This window comes from Nilaparvata lugens, chromosome X (genome assembly GCF_014356525.2).
Source record: "Nilaparvata lugens isolate BPH chromosome X, ASM1435652v1, whole genome shotgun sequence".
NCBI classification, from domain to species: Eukaryota; Metazoa; Arthropoda; class Insecta; order Hemiptera; family Delphacidae; genus Nilaparvata; species Nilaparvata lugens.
Window position 1 is genome coordinate 54,077,755 of NC_052518.1, and position 18,301 is coordinate 54,096,055.

Sequence of the window (18,301 nt, forward strand, 5' to 3'; positions counted from 1 at the left end):
CAAGAAAAAATTAGGATCTGGTATGATTGGTAGTGTATTGAACAAAGCAATTGACTTCCTACCTGTTGAGCTCCATATCCCCGGCTACAATTTTTGTGGGCCCGGCACCAAACTTGAGAAAAGATTGAAAAGAGGAGATAAAAGAATAAATAAATTGGATGAAGCATGTCGAGCACATGATATTGCATACAATGACCCTAATCAGAATAGAATGGATGCTGATAGAAAGCTAGCTGCACTTGCTTGGGAGAGAGTGAAATCTCCTGATGCAGGTTTAGGTGAACGCTCTGCAGCATATCTTGTTACAAATCTATTGAATGCTAAAACTAAATTTGGTGGTGGACTATTCTTGAAGCCATACAAAGGTTGTGGAATTGAGAAATTAAAGAAAAAAATAATAGAAAAAGAAGTGAAGAAATAGGAAAAACATTAAGGAAAATCTTAAAAAAAAACACCATTCTCGAATATTGAAATCATAAACTATGCAAAGAAACTTAATATACCCCTTCATGGTGTCTATATGAGAGATAATCTACCAGAAACACCATACAAAGATTTAGAAATTGGTGTAATAAATTTAGATGGAGAAAGTGGGATTGGGAGTCATTGGACTTGTTATATCAAACATAAAAATGTTTGTGAGTATTTTGATAGTTTTGGAAATTTATCACCACCACTAGAATTAATAGATTATATGAAAGGTGTGAGAATATGTTACAACTATAAGAAATATCAAGAAATGAATAATAACTCAATAGTATGTGGTCACTTATGTCTATTATGGCTTTATAAAAAATATATCATAAATAATCATGTTTACACTAACAGCAAATCAGAACCCATTGGTTTGTGAAATTTTTCCACCAGTTGATTTAGATGATTCTAGCAACTATGAAGTAGGACTAGTGAATTTATACACATACAATACAATTCCAAATATCGAAACCAATATTAATGATAAATTTATTTATAATAAACAACAGGTACAAATACCTGAGGGATCATATGAATTGGAAGATATTCTAACTTATATAAGAGATAAACTCAATCTTACAAGCAATCAATTGAAAATTGAAGCAAATAATAATACATTACAATGTGAGTTGTATGCAGTAAAAGAAATTGATCTCAGTATGACTGATAGTATTGGTCCAATTCTTGGTTTTCAACACACAAAGTTATCAGCAAATGAATGGCATATATCTACAAAACCAGCTCATATTATGCGTATAAATAGTATTCGTGTTGAATGTAATATTGTTCAAGGATCCTATAATAATGGGAATGAGGGACATACATTATATGAATTTTATACAACTGTTCCGCCTGGTTTTAAAATAATAGTATCACCAACAACAGTAGTTTATCTTCCAATAAATACAAATAGATCAAGTGTTATAAGTATCAAACTGGTAGATCAAGATGGTGAATTGATAAATTTTCGAGGAGAGGTAATAACAGTACATTTACATATTAAAAAAACACAATAGTATAAAAAAGAATGCTTATATTTTCAAATATTTTGTCACAATACAATAATGATGATAGAGGTGTAGGAAGTAGAGAACTTTCACAAAGAAATATGAAATTATTACAAAGATTAGGATTTATTGTATATAATAAAAATAGAGGTAAAAATTATAATCATGAATCAAAAAAGTATAATAAATCATATTAACAGTAGTAGTAGTATATTCAATGTTAGTGATAAAGTGAAATTTGATGAAAGTGTAACTAAACTTGAATATCATAGTCACACCCCATATGCATCTCAAACATATAATTATAATGATGAAATTCGTATCAGTGTCAATCAGCAAGATATTTACATGCTACCAAGTAAAAGTTTCCTCCTAATTGAAGGTAATATTGATGTTAAGAAAGCAGATGATACAAAAACAGACTATTCACTAATAAACAATGGTGTAGCACATTTATTTGATGAAATTAGATATGAACTGGGTGGGGTTGAAGTTGATCGTACACGTAATGTAGGAATTACAACCAATGAAAAATCTTCTATCTCAATCTGCACTCAATGAAAAAGTAATGGAAAATGCTGGATGGAAATTACAAGGATGGAAAAATTTAGAAAAATTCAGTTTTTGTATACCATTAGAAATGTGGTTGGGTATAATGGAAGATTATAAAAAAGTTATATTGAATGTTCGGCAGGAGTTAGTTCTTCTAAGATCATCATCAGATGAAAATAGTATTCAATCAACAACAGCAGGTAAAGTAAAAATTGATATAACAAAGATACAATGGCGTGTACCCTATATACATGTTTCAGACTCAATTTGCATTGATTTATTAAATCTATCTCACAATGATAAGGGTATTGTCATACCATTCAGATCATGGCAGCTTCATGAATTTCCATCATTACCTGAAGCCACCACACAACAATGGACAGTGAAAACAGCATCACAAATGGAAAAGCCTAGATTCATTATTCTTGGATTTCAAAGAGATAAGAAAAATAGTATAGCTGAAAATATGCCAAACTTTGATTTTTGTAAACTCAACAATATTTGCTTGTATTTGAATGCACAATACTTCCCCTATGATAGTATAATGGGTAATAAACACTTGTTGTATCATATGTTTTCAGATTTTCAACATTCATACTATCCTCATAGACAACATGATAGCTATACATCAATAGACTATGATACATTTGATAAATACACACCATTAATTGTTATAGACTACAGCAGACAAAATGAATTATTAAAATCTGGAGCAATAGATGTGAAATTAACATTTGATTCAACAGAAAATTTCAAACCAAAAACAACTGCCTATTGCCTAATTCTCTATGATAATATCTATGAATACACACCATTGAGTGGCATGGTTAGGAAAGTAATGTAAAGTTAAAATTCTAGATAGAGATTAGAATAAATCTCAATAATAAAATTATCTACTCTTAAAATCATTATAGAATATATTTCAGTATTCCAGATATGTACACAAATACAAACTATACAACTATAATAAATTCATTGATTCTAATTATTAGATTATTCAAGAAAAAATCATACAATGTTTTTATAACTCTTGATATTATAAACAAGCTCAAATTTAATAATATATACAAATTATACAACAATATTCACTGATAAAAATCAAAAGTTGAAGTAAAAAAATCTTATATTCTAAAATAGCAAAGAATCTTAGAGCTAAAAAAAATTGTATTAATATAGAATCTAGAAAATCATTTTTTTTTTCATATATACTTTCTCAATGATCATCATCAACATGTTTCCTCTTCCTACTCTCTATATCTTTATGTCCAAAAGCCAAGGTACTTATCCCATCATTTTCCAAAAATCTTTTATTATCATGTTGTGATAAAGCTAACTTCTCTCTTTTCACAGTAGTTAGTGTGTGAAGATTACTTTCAATTGAATAAAACTTTACAACTTTTGTCTTTCCCTGAAATAAGCAATCTTTATATAATTTGAAACTCAATTGCTTTTCCTGAGCACTTTTTGTTATACCCTTCGCTACCTTCTTTTCTTCTGTATTATCGGATAATATGAATGAATACATTTTCGGTTCCAAACCTACAAATTCAGATATTATTTGGCCTCCTAGTTCATCTTTAAATTTCCCTATAATTTTATTATTTTTATCACTATAACACATATGATTTCTTTTATAGTTTGATGTGTCAAATATATCTCCATGTATCTTAATCTTTTCATAAATGTCATCACACTCTATTGAATACATGAAACTATCTGTATCTGACATTAAAACTTTAGATTGGTTTGGAAATATTTTTTTAATATAGTTATAATGGAAATCAAACATGACTGCTTTACTTTCCTCTAGAATTACCATTCCAACATAAATTGGTTTATTTAACACTATCTCAACTTTATTTAAGGTTACTCCAACAACATTTTCTCCAAATAAATGCCAGTTTTTGGTTCTTGGTTTTGAAATGAGTTTGTGTAGTCTTTTTTCATTAGTTACAATTTCAAAATCAGAATGTTTTTTCACATTCATTAAAGTTCGTCCATATATACTATTATTCATTAGTTTATAAAGATTGCGTTCAAAGTCATTGCATGCATTTCTTCTTAATTGAGTATCTAAGTTTATAAATGGTTCCAACCATTTAGATTGTAGAAATTTAATCCCTCTATGAATTTTCTTGAGCTTCATGCCAAGTCTTAGGTATAGTTTCAAATTATTAATATGAATTATATATTTCTCTTTATCTTCCAAAGTAGTCAACAAGTTTTCAGTTTTTCCATTTGGTGGTTTTTCTTTCACCGGTGCTAAAGGATAGTCATTATGACTGTTATGAAGATGTCTTGGGTATTCAAGATCTACTTCCAATACATATCCTACATTACTTTGATCTTGTTCTACATTGAATTCTTGAATTTCTGCTTCTGTCATCCATTCAAAATTTGAATGTGGTAGATTACAAGACATTTCCACAGCATAAAGATTATTACAGTCCCAATAGATAATATATGTTTCTGGCTCATTTATCTTGAAATCATTCATATACCTATTATTGGCTTTTGCATAGCGGTGTGGAATAATACTAATTCCGCCCCTAATTCCTTTTTCAAAGAATAAAATACTGATATGGTATAATAAAGAATAATACTGATCAGGATCAGAAATTAATTGCAACTCTACTTTTGTGTATTTCAACATAGCAGACCAGGAAAAGTGAGGGAGAGAGTAGCAATGTGCTACATCCATATTGTATGTATTCATGAACGTTTTCCTAAAGTTTTCAAAAACATCAGCAAGGAGAAGAATATCTATTTTCAAATAAAAATCATGGAATTGTGCAAGATTCTCTATTTTGAAAACTTCCCATACTGTTTTTGCATGCTCATACTCTTCTACAGTTGCATTTTTGTCACCTATAGAACTATAGAACTTATCAATAGTTGGCAATTTAGTTTCAGTGAATTTTTGAAAATTGTTCATATATTCATATGGATACAATTGTTTTTTTCTTAGTAGATCAATTTTATTTGGAGGGTAATGTTGTTGAAGTAGCTTGAACTCTGGATTTATAGCAACTAATTTATCAAGAGAAGAATGTAGAAAATTCAATGAGTCTATAAATCTTAATGTGTTATTCAATGTCATTGTCATTATTTTCTCACTACTTTTTGCAATAGTGCTAATTTTTTCTCTATAATTTCCAAGAGATTTCAGAATGAAATGCATATCATATCCAGTTAGATTGTGGAAAATTACTGGTATGAATTTTACTTTTTTCGTATTTAAATTACAAGTATTATGTGCAGCACCAATAAACTTTCCTGTTGAGTGAGAGTGATGTCTGACCCTATCAATGAAATCTATTGGTTTTGTACATAAACAACAAGATTTTTGTTGTAAATATGTCTTTTCATCTTCTGTAGTGAAATTCATATCAATAATAGTTTGCAATTTCTTTTTCAATATAACACTATGTGTTTCTAATTCATCTATGAAATTATCAATCAATTTCTCAGATTCCTCCAAGCTGTTGGCCCTAACAATTTTTGGACCATAATATATCTCTCCCTCTTCATCTATTATCAAATAACCATAACCACAAGGTTTGTGAATATTATCAATAATCATACATTCAAAATCTGCATATATAATGTATGGAACTTTGAGAGTGTAACTATAATTCGAGAATTTCAAAATCTCCCCCTCTTGTGGCATTCTAACTCTTTGACATTTATTCAATGAACATAATTCTAGATGTTTTTCTAAATTAGCAAGAGCATTTGTCTTTGTGAATCTATGTAGACAATAGGGACATATCTCGACTTTTTCATGATGTTGTGTTTGATCAGACAACAATCTTGATAAATTCTTCACTAGAATATAATGTTGTTTTTTTAGGAAAAGAAGAGTTATTGTATGCTTCCTTCCCCCATTCTTAGATGTAAATATGGGATATATAATATCCTTCTCATCCTCATAACTCAACACATTAATACAAATATCTTCATTGAAACTCTCAAATTTTGGAATTTTTTCTATTTTTACAGGGAATTCCAAATTCTCAACATTGACTAGATATGAATATTTTTGTAGATTTGAAACTTTATTGTACATTGGATTTTCATTAAAGTATGCTAGTATTGACCATAAGAACGATTTCTGATCCTCATTTTTTATATTAATAGTTGATTTCTTATTAGCAAGTTTTTTGGGGGTTGGAATGTACGAACTAGCTGCATTTGCAAGAGTGAGTCTTGAAAGATTCCTTATATAAATGAAATGTTTATCCTGTAGCAAGATTAAATTTATTTTATGCAATCTACTTTGATATTTAGATACATGGATTGGGGAGATAGTGTCACTCTCTTCTACATGATCAAAAACATTTATACAAATATCTACATTGAAACTCTCAAATTTTGGAATGTCTTCTATTTTTACAGGGAATTCCAAATCCCCAACATTAACTAGATGTGAATATTTTTGTAGATTTGAAACTTTATTATACATTGGATTTTCATTGAAGAATGATAGTACTGACCATAAGAATGATTTCTGATCCTCATTTTTCATATTAAAAGTTGATTTCTTATTAGCAAGTTTTTGGGGGGTTGGAATGTACGAACTAGCTGCATTTGCAAGAGTTAGGCTTGAAAGATTCCTTATATAAATGAAATGTTTATCCTCTAGCAAGATTAAATTTATTTTATGCAATCTACTTTGATATTCAGATACATGGAGTGGGGAGATAGTGTCAATCTCTTCTACATAATTATAAACATTTATACAAATATCTTCATTGAAACTCTCAAATTTTGGAATGTCTTCTATTTTTAGAGGGAATTCCAAATCCCCAACATTAACTAAATGTGAGTATTTTTGTAGGTCTGTTACTCTATTGTTCTTTTGGTCTTGATTGAAGTAAGCTAGTACTGACCATAAGAAGAACCTTTGATCCTCATTTTTAATATTAATAGTTGATTTCTTATTAGCAAGTTTTTTGGGGGTTGGAATGTATGAACTAGCTGCATTTGCAAGAGTGAGTCTTGAAAGATTCCTTATATAAATGAAATGTTTATCCTCTAGCAAGATTAAATTTATTTTATGCAATCTACTTTGATATTCAGATACATGGAGTGGGGAGATGGTGTCACACTCTTCTATATAATTATAAACATTTATACAAATATCTACATTCAAACTCTCAAATTTTGGAATGTCTTCTATTTTTAGAGGGAATTCCAAATCCCCAACATTAACTAAATGTGAGTATTTTTGTAGGTCTGTTACTCTATTGTTCTTTTGGTCTTGATTGAAGTAAGCTAGTACTGACCATAAGAAGAACCTTTGATCCTCATTTTTAATATTAATAGTTGATTTCTTATTATCAAGCTTTTTGGGAGTTGGCACATATGTTCCTGAATATATTGGTTTGTAGCAAACAATATTCAAATCAAAACATTCAATTGAATTAATCACCCAACCACTACCATATTGTATAAATTCATCTATTTTATTCCATATAATACCTTCTGCTTCATCCCATTGAACACTAAACTTATTTATGTTATCTTGAATTTGTAGAATTGTTCGTGCTATCCCATGAAATGTTGGTGTAGTATCCATTTCATGATCTGCAACTAATTTCTTTAGCTTTAATTTGAGAGCAACATACCATTTTATATTATAATTAAATTTTTCAGCTTCTCTTAAACATATATCAAGTACAATTGGTTTCAAGTTTTGAAATATCAATATAGGATCAATAATTTCAAACTTATCCCATCTAAAACGCAAACAGTTTCCATTTATACCTCTCTCTGTAATGGGCCTATACATTTTTGTATGATTTTTAATATACATAAAAAACTAAACTAAACTTAATATTAATTAGCCTTATTGAAATACCTTTCTACCATGATATGATGATATATGGATATGAGTGTGGCATTCCAAGAATTTTTGTCTTGGTGATATCCTGGTAGTGAAGGATTGAACTGACAATCTCCTGGACTCCTAAAATCAATAAAAAATTCTATGTTCTTTCAAAAGTTTCAATTATGAATGAATAGTAGGAGTGAGTGAGAGTGAGTAAGTAGAAGAGAGCATAATAGTGGTAGTGAGTGAGAGGGAGTAAGTAGAAGAGAGTATGATAGTAGGAGTGAGTGAGAGGGATGCTTTTTGGTTGAAGGTTACTTCACACTAACCAGAGAAACTGAAAGCTGTTTGACTTGTGCACATTCCAGGCACAAGCACCGCCCGCTCGCACCCTCTAACCTCTCAGCTTCAATCTGGAATTCCTATCTTTATCAAGTTGCACTGTGCATGCCAACCGGTTTCAGGTGTGTGAAAGAGAGCGATAGTAGGAGTGAGTGAGAGGGATGCTTTTTGGTTGAAGGTTGCTTCACTCAACTCTGTTTTACTTGTAGCTATGTGTATGATAGAAAGAGAGCAAGTGGGAATGTATGAACTAAAGCTATAGTATCATAAAACTGTAATACAAAAGTAGTCTACTCACAATTATTATTGAACTCCTCCATTTTCATGTCCTGGTTCAGAATAGCTTCCCATTAGGGTGACTTCTCTCCATTTTGTTTTCTTTAACTACAGGTTCCTGAAAAGATGAAAGTGAACTTAATCAATAATCCATCTTCTATACCTAATATTTTAAGAATATGTGCTAGAATTCCTTAATTTATTCAAATCGAATCATATTCAAAATTAATAACCTTAGTTGCTTGAAGCAGCCTTGCAGACAATGGAATTAAACTCATAATCAAGTATACATGGTTCCCAAAAAGATGAAAGTGAACTTAATCAATAATCCATTTTCTATACCTAATATTTTAAGAATATGTGTCAGAGTTCCTTAATTTATTCAAAATCATAATCAAGAATTAATAACCTTAGTTGCTTGAAGCAGCCTTGCAGACAATGGAATTAAACTCATAATGAAGGTTTTAACCTTATTCATAAGCTCAGTAGCATAAAGTCTCATACTACCTAATGAACTTATAATAAAATTAACTCATGATCAAAATTCTACTTATAATATTAATTAAGGCTGAGAGACATAGCCTAATGAACTCACAATAAAATTCCACATTCTATTTTAAGAATATGTGCCAGAGTTCCTTAATTTATTCAAAATCATAATCAAGAATTAATAACCTTAGTTGCTTGAAGCAGCCTTGCAGACAATGGAATTAAACTCATAATGAAGGTTCTAACCTTATTCATAAGCTCAGTAGCATAAAGTCTCATACTACCTAATGAACTTATAATAAAATTAACTCATGATCAAAATTCTACTTATAATATTAATTAAGGCTGAGAGACATTGCCTAATGAACTCACAATAAAATTCCACATCATGACTGAGGCTATCTCTAAAAAACAATCAAAATTATAACCAATCTTCATTAACTCATCCTACCTTCTGTGACAGAAACAATAAACTTTGAAATGAATCTTGTACAGTACATGTAAATTTGAGTTTGATTTATGCCAATCACAGTAGAGATAGGGAAGAAACAGAGAGAGTGAGTAAGAAGGGGGACTGCTACACTCATAAAAATTATTACCACATTAGAATAGATTATAAACTCAAGAAATTATAATAGATAACACTCACCTTCATGTTTTCCAACTTGGAAGGTAGAAGAATATGCACAGATGTTTTCTGTATGTACACCTCCAACCGCTTCCTTGAATACAGTGTGGATAATTCCAGACTAGAAATCAGCTTTTATAGTCTGTAACTGGAAGCTGTTTGACCCACTCTCACCAGAGAAACTGGAAGCTTTTTAACCCACTCTCACTTTACTCTCACCATAGAAACTGAAAGCTGTTTGACCCACTTTCACTTTACTCTAACTGAAGAAACTGTTCACATGTGGAGGCCAAACAACTTTCTGTCTCAACAAAATATGTCTAGCCTACAGCAAAAAGTGAAATCATGATCTGATCCTTTTTTTGTTCAATCTTGACAAATGGATTTACTGGAAAAAGTTATTCTTGGTTTCTTAGTTATTGGATCTAGTTTTCCCATAAGATCCTTATTTTTTGTTCAATCTTGAAAAATGGGGTGTCAATGGATTTGTTATTAGATTTACTGGAAAAAGTTACTCTTATATTTTTTTTGTAAAATCTTAGTTATTCAAGAAATAAAAAAAAGCTGGATCAAGTTTTTTTTTCCAAAAAAGTGGGAAATCTTCATTTGAGGTTTATTGCAAGATTAGGGGTATGGCTAGGTTAGGTTAGATCAGATTACATTGGATTGGGCAAGGTTAGAACCAAGAATCAGATTTGGGGCAGGTTTGAGCCAGGTTTGGGGCAGCTTTGGGGCAGCTTTTCTTCAGCTTTTCCTCAGCTTTTCCTCAGTACTCTCACTTTACCCCTACTGCCATGAATCTTTCATCGTTTTAAGCGATAAGATATAATATCTTATATAATAACTGCATTCTATATTGTAGGCCCTTACAGGTAGGCTGTATAATTATGTGCATAATATTTTTTTTAAATAGAAATCTAAAAAAAGCATAGTTAATTATTTGATACTTGACACAAGAAAGTACCAGAGCTCCGGGAGGGTATGGAATGCCTCCCATGTGGAAGGGAGTATACTGTAGTCTTCCCCCTGGGAAATTTTTTCTTTATCTAATAAAATTGGCCAATTTGTATCAATTTTGATTACTATTCAAACGAAATTTTTCCTGTGTCAGGTTTAAATAAAAATCATCAGCATTAGGTCAATAGTATTTTATATCATGATGACGATTCATTTTCATGTTTCAGTTTTAGTTGAAAGACAGCAAACATAACATATACAGGATTAGAATAGGATTTAAATTCTCTTAAATGTATCAATTGGGATAAAATTAAACTGCTGAATAATATGCCTAGGTAGGTACTAATAGTGTTCCGCTCTGTTGTGCACCGGTTTGAATCTAGCCCTGCTTGGCAGTAATATTAATGAAAAAAATCCTCATAATATTACTGAAAACGGAATGAAATAAAAATTCTCATTGCAAGTAAGTTACCTATATAGCTTTCAAATAGTTTCATCAATTTACCAGGACATGAATCGACTATTTTTCTTTGCCATTTTCAATTAATTAAGTTACTGTAATTGAAAAATTAATCAATATTATAATCAAACATTTCAATAAATTACTTAAGAATTTTCATTCATTCTATCAATTTTGATGGCCATATAAGGAGAAGTGAATATATACGGTAACTTTGTTTCCATATTGCAATTATTATTTTTAAAATGTAATGTTACTTATCTACTTAGATCTTTCTAATTTTCAATTCAACAATATTCTGGATAAATGAGGAAGGATATTATTTATCTAGGAATTAGCCACCATCATTCATTCAATTTTATTTGGTGATAAGCTGCTTAGACTTGCTTAGATCTTTCTAATTCTCAATTCAACAATATGCTGGATAAATAAGGAAGGATATTATTTATCTAGGAATTAGCCACCATCATTCAATTTTATTTGATGAAGTAGGCTAAGTTTTGTAGCTTGATAAAAAATAATAATCGAACCTGGCATTTGAAAAACTAAATCTCAATAATTATCAAAAGATCAATTTTGTCAGTCAAATGATATTTTTTGTTCATTTCAGCATGGTCATAACAGCATATTTTATCAAAATTTTAGTCTCGTAATTCATCCATCAAACAAATTTATTCCTAGTAAATTAATATAATTCGCAATGTATGAAACTTGTAATTGAAATTAAAAATTCGCGGTTAAGTAGGAATAGGAAGTGATAAAAAGGTAACAGCTAACAAGAACCGCTATCCATCTGCTACAGTAGCGGTTACCAGGTTTAGTTGGTAGCTCTGTCTTATCACTGTTTCTGCTACTAAAGTCTGCTAGTGAAATTCGCGTTTCTTAGGCGACTCGCATTAAGTATGGTGTTTATAAGCAGTGTTGCCAAAAAGCGAGTAATCACAGGAAAAGCGGGTAATGCTGTGGGTAATGGCAAATGGAGGGTAAAAACCGGGTAATTGGAAATGGAAATATCAATTTTTTCTTATTGTTACCTTTATTATCTTCCACAAGAAAATTATTTTTCATATTTTCTCATGTTTTTTGACAGGTAAATTGGAAAGTAAGTAGGGAATTCTTGGTTGAATGGGGAATTTTTTGTTGAATAGGGAATTTTTAGTTTGTTGAGGGTAATTTTTACCTTAGACCAGTTATAGAATAGACACGCTTGGAAGTCTAGCCTCTGAAGCCAACATCTACTGCCATATCTCCAAATCGTGACATCATCATTGGATAGAAAACTTTCAGATTGTGTTTATTTCAGAAGGATGTAAATTATTATTCATTAAAATGGTAAACTCCAGCTGCGCTCCCGCTGAAATAGACACAATCTGCTATGGAAAACAATGTAAACAAACTCTACAGAAAAGTTTTCTATCTGATGCTGACGTCACGATTTGGAGATGTGGCAGTAGATGTTGGCTTCATCGACTTTCAGTATGAATATACAATATACTGTGTCTATTCTATAATTGGTCCAAGATTTTGACGAAGCGCGGGTAATTTTTTGCTCTGGCGGGGGTAATTATTGAGAAATTTTGGACTGGTAACACTCTTTATAGGTTATTTTTTCTATAGTGAGGTCCACGTTATAATGGCAGTGGATGAAGATAGGAGAATAGTGATGCCGATTCTTTGCATTGATTAATTATATTTCTACACTGGCAAAAACATAATTGGCATCGTTGTGGACCTAGAAAAGGATAGTACCACCGGCTTTGTCGAATGATAGATAAGGATAGCAAAACCAAAGTCGATCAAATACTGTCATTATAATGTGGACCTCACTATAGTCTAGAGGCAAAATGATATCGTTTTAGATGTTAAGTTTAAGTTATAAATTTACAATATCAAATTATTACTGCAAGTAAATTGCATTTACTGCAACATTACTGCAGATTCTCTTTAGGAATTTAAATAATAATTTCTCTAGTAGAGAAGTGTTATCTATGTTGAAAGCTGGAATTATACAATCTTGTATATCTAAAATACTAGGTAGGCTATTACAAATTTTTGTGGCATTAGATAATAAATATAATTAGTTTCCACAATTATGTTTGATCTGTCCATTAGAAATACTTTGCTAGAAAACACATAGGCCTACCTACTTGAAAGAATTATCTATGTAGACTATAAAGAAGTGAATTAAGGTATTCATGTTTTGTGGTCTTTATGAATTTGTTCATGTAGCTACTCTTTTAGTTTTTCATGTTATTTGCTACTTACTCTTTCATTCAATTATTATAATTTAACAATTCAAGTTGTTCTATGAAAGTACTGTACTACATCATAATTGTTACGGCCACTGAGGTGGGCGCAATAACAAATTACTTAATAGCTTCGTCTACTGGTGGAGCCAGGTTGGAATGAGTGAACACAAATAGAAACGAATACACCAACAATAAGTTGATCAAATGAATTACTCAAGCACATAAATCAAGTTCAATACAACAAGGCGGTGTAAATCAAAGTCCTTCATACAAAGACGGGAATCTCACTACTAGGCGGGAGCACAACTTGCTTAGTTCTATACTGTCTTTATGAATTATACTCAACAATAATAAGTCTCAGGTTGATATTGAAGCGGTATCACAGTAGTAAAACACTTGGAGCGGATAAATCTTGTAGAGAATCGACATGAATCTAACTTGGAGCGGGGAATGACACAATACATTGCAGGAAGCGGGATCGATTTTGTACTGTGAACTGAGTGAACGATGCCTCGAGAACGACTCCTTCAAAGAACGGTTCCTTGGTGGATGACAGTTCAAATAGCTCTTTAGGAACTAGAGGCAGCGCTCATAGTGGTTACTTACCGCAACTGGTTGGTGGTAACATACTCCCCCCCCCCCTGAAAACGGACAGTTTTCAATCTGCCCAGGGGTAAGCAGGCAATGATTGGCGGCGATCTCATCACTGGAGGCGAGTGAATCAGCAGTGCAGCAAGAGCAGGCAGCGAGCGGTGAGGTAGGGCAACATGGCACCGGCAGTGCAGTCATCACTCATCATTACAGGCGGCAGGCGGTGATAAAACAGTGCAGGTGGTAGTGGCAAACAAAATAGCTTATGCTATGCGGTGAATCTTGCTTATAGCTCTGACGACATTTTCAGATGAACATTTGATTGTTGCCACTTGTACAAGTCCATCTTTGCCAGGGTGCAGCACAACAATTCTACCCAGCGGCCAGCTGAGAGGCGAGGTGTTCATTGCTTTGATGACCACCAGATCATTGAGTTGCAGACTTTTCCTTTGCAGCTTTCCATTTTGAGCGGTTCAGCAGTGTGCTCAAATATTCCTTAGACCAGCGGCTCCAGAAATGTTGAGTCATCTGATTTAGATGCCTCCATCCGCGGGTGACGAGTATCTCTTTACTCTCAACAGGCTGTGGCAGCGCAGTAAGAGGTCCAACAACCAGGAAATGACCGGGAGTAGGGACTTAGGGACTGTGGCGGCTTCAGTAGGCTGTGAGGACAATTCAGTGAGTGGGCGGCTGTTCAAGATGCTTTCTATTTGTGTGAAAATAGTGGTGTATTCTTCATAAGTGATTGGTGCATCACCTATACAGCAGTGTAGCAGATTCTTGGCTGACTTGACGGCGGCCTCCCAGAGGCCTCCATGATGCTGAGCATAGGGGGGAATAAATTTCCAATTTATTCCATGGTCTGCCAGAAAACAATTCAAATCTGAGGGGAACAAGCTCATGAGCCTTGACACTTCTTGTAGCTTTTTAGCAGTAGCTATGAACGTTTTAGCATTATCAGAAAATAAAGTACCTCTTTACAGGGGAACAAGCTCATGAGCCTTGACACTTCTTGTAGCTTTTTAGCAGTAGCTATGAACGTTTTAGCATTATCAGAAAATAAAGTACCTCTTCAGGCAATGAAGCGTAGGAGAGCGGCCATAAATGTTTTGGTTGACATTGAGGACAGAAACTCCAAGTGTGTAGCTAAGTGAGGAGGTAGTGGCAGTGCAACAGTAGGAATCCTCAGCGATGCAGACATGAACATTGGTCTGTGCTGCAGATCAAACAGTGGTGCGGTCATCACAAGATGGAGTAGGGCGGCGGTCATCATTCAGCGAGTGGTGAACTATAATGAGCAGCAAGTGACCCAGCAAGATATCAATGGCGGGCAGTGAGGGGCTGTACATTAACCCAGAGGTGCGGAGGCGGCGGTGACTCAAAGATAGGAGCATCCACAGCGCAGGTGGCATTATTTCTAGTAGAGGTGTGTGGAAGACTTGAAACTGTAGGAAACCGTGAAACAGGAGGTATTGACGAAGCTGCATAGCAGTATTCTTTAGAACTCGACAGAATCTGGCAGTACATCTGCTTACAATCGTTTTCATCCTTACTGGAAGCATTGCAGACAACACAAATTTTCTGGCTAGGATCATTGTTTTTGAAGATGGTGTGATGCGGATTTATGTAGACTTTGTACTGTGAACTGAGTGAACGATGCCTTCTTCTGACTCCTTCAAAGAACGGTTCCTTGGTGAATGACAGTTCAAATAGCTCTTTAGGAGCTTGAGGCAGCGCTCGTAGCAGTTACTTACCGCAACTGGTTGGTGGTAACATAAATTTAATATCTAACGTTTGTTTCATTTAGGATATTGATTAAATCCAAATCTCAAAATACTAGTCCAGAGAAGTTGGCTACAATTTACTAGCAATCAATAAATTGCTTTACTAAATACATACTATCTTTGGATGCAACAATTTATTAAAACTACCTTCCTTTTAAAATATCATATCATATTTCTTATGTACATAAAAACTATACATTTCTATTACAACTCAATTGGAATGTAGAAATCTTGTTTGATCATAATTTACCTAGTGATCGGTTTTTTCTACTCAAATTTTTAAAATCAATACTGAATCTTTACACTAATAAGTTTTCAGAGAATTTAAATTTTTGCCTGCTATGCACAAACTTATATCATCAGCATACATACACAATTTGTTATCAAGGAATCATTTTGGAAACCCCCTTCCACCCAATATATTTATTGTTTTTTTATTAGGCTATGTTATTGTATTATGTATTCAGGACACGATCCATCCGTGAATGCCTGGGCATTTACTTTGTAAATGAGAAGCGCTCTTAGAAAGATTATTATTATGAACAATATTGTACATCATTATTTAATTTTGTAATAATTAGAAGTTTTATTTTTTTAGATACTACAGCGCATGCCCACTGACCTCTTCTTGAAAATAATGTATGGCTGTTGAACAATATAACATCTAGTATCAGGTCTGGTTTTTTTTCAATATCAACCTATCAAATCTACTCATTTTTTTTTTAATTAATGCTGAATCTTTTCTCCGAGTTTTTAGAAAATTCAATTTTTTGTCTACTAAGTATGCACAAACATCAGCATACATACAAAATTTGCTATTTTTATAGCATCAAGGACACATTTTAGTAAACACCTCCCTTCCCCCACCAATAGATTCTACTTTTTCTATTTGAGACAATTGATATTTATTCAATTACGACTATTCATGATTATTCATGATTCATTGTTATACCGTATGTATTAAGGACACGATCCATCCATGGATGCCTAGGCATTCAATTTGTGTAACGAGAGGCGCTCTAAGAAAGACTATTACTATTAATAATAATATTGTGAGAACAATATGTTACAATACGATCGAAATAGTGAATATTTTCCAGTGCAAGAAAGAGTTGTTTGGTGATAGATTATGCAATTCCTTTCTTAATATAATTCACCTAAATATTAGAAGCTTGAATAAATACTTTGACGATTTTTCCTATTTAATTAGTAATTGCTCAGTTGATTTCCATATAATTATTGACTGAAACATGGGTGGTTGATGATGATAATTTCAATTTTAGCTTGAACGGATATTCAGTAATAAATAAGTTAGGTAAAATTAACAAATGTGACGGAGTCTGTATATTTTTCAAAAATAGCTTAATCGTAGATGAGTTAACTTGTGAGATTACTGAAGCAAGCTCTGTCTGCTTGGATGTACAAGTGCCAGGAGTCAATGATAAGATAACAATTATTATCGCTGTTTATAGATCGCCTGCATCGAATGCAGATACGTTTCTGAACAGCTTAGATGAATGTTTGCTATCTCTCAGAAATAGAGCTAATATAATCTTTGCAGGTGACATCAATATTCACTTAAATGATAATAACACCATTTTCAGCGATTATTTTAGCACACTATCCTTAAATGGCTTGAAGTCTTATATAATTAAGCCTACCAGAGTTCATGGCAGCACAGAATCATGCATTGATCATATTTTTTTTAAAAACTCAACTTTTAATCCTGATAATGTAATTAGCTCAATATTATCAAAACAAGCATTACTGACCTTTTATGTATCAGTATTCATGTTGATCTTTCAATTGATTTTCTTAAAGCCGCTAAACCTGTCCATTCTTATAAGAAAATTGACTATAATAAATTACTGTTATCTATTGGGGAGGAGAATTGGGAAGGTGTGCGTAACCCAAACTTACATGTAAACGAACAAATGCTTTTCTTGACCGAAAAGATAACTAGTTACATTGAACAAGCAACTGTTAAAGTGCATATTCCGCATAAATTTCAATCATTGAAACCCTGGATCACCAGGGGTCTCGTTCTGTCAATTACTAATCGTGATAAATTATTTAAAAGCCTCTCAAAGCAACCTTTTAATGTTATTTTAAAAAATGAATTTATCACTTACAGGAATATGCTGAATAAATTATTCAAACAAAGTAAATGTGATTATTATTAAAATTAAATTAGCCAAAATAAAAATAATGTAAAGAAAGTTTGGGACACGTTAAATGAGATGTTGGGAAGAAAACGAAAATCAACTCCTCCCAAAATTGATGCTGATATTTTAAATATTCACTTCGCCGAAGTAGGTAAGAACTATGCTGAAAAATTGAAAAGCGAAAATCCCATCTCATCTGCAGGAAATAAGTTTAGGGATTCATCTATAAGAGATCATGTCTCTTTTTTCCTAACACCTACCACTGAAATTGAAATATCTACTGTGTTAAGTTCTCTAAATGATAACTCTGCTCCGGGAATTGATAGAATAAGCAATAAATGTTTGAAAATTATCCGGCCTCACATTGTAAAACCCTTATCAGAAATAATTAACCGTTGTTTTTTGGAAGGCTGCTTCCCTGATAGTTTGAAGTTGGCAAATATTATACCGCTACATAAGTCTGGTGATCATAAAGTCCCAACAAACTACCGTCC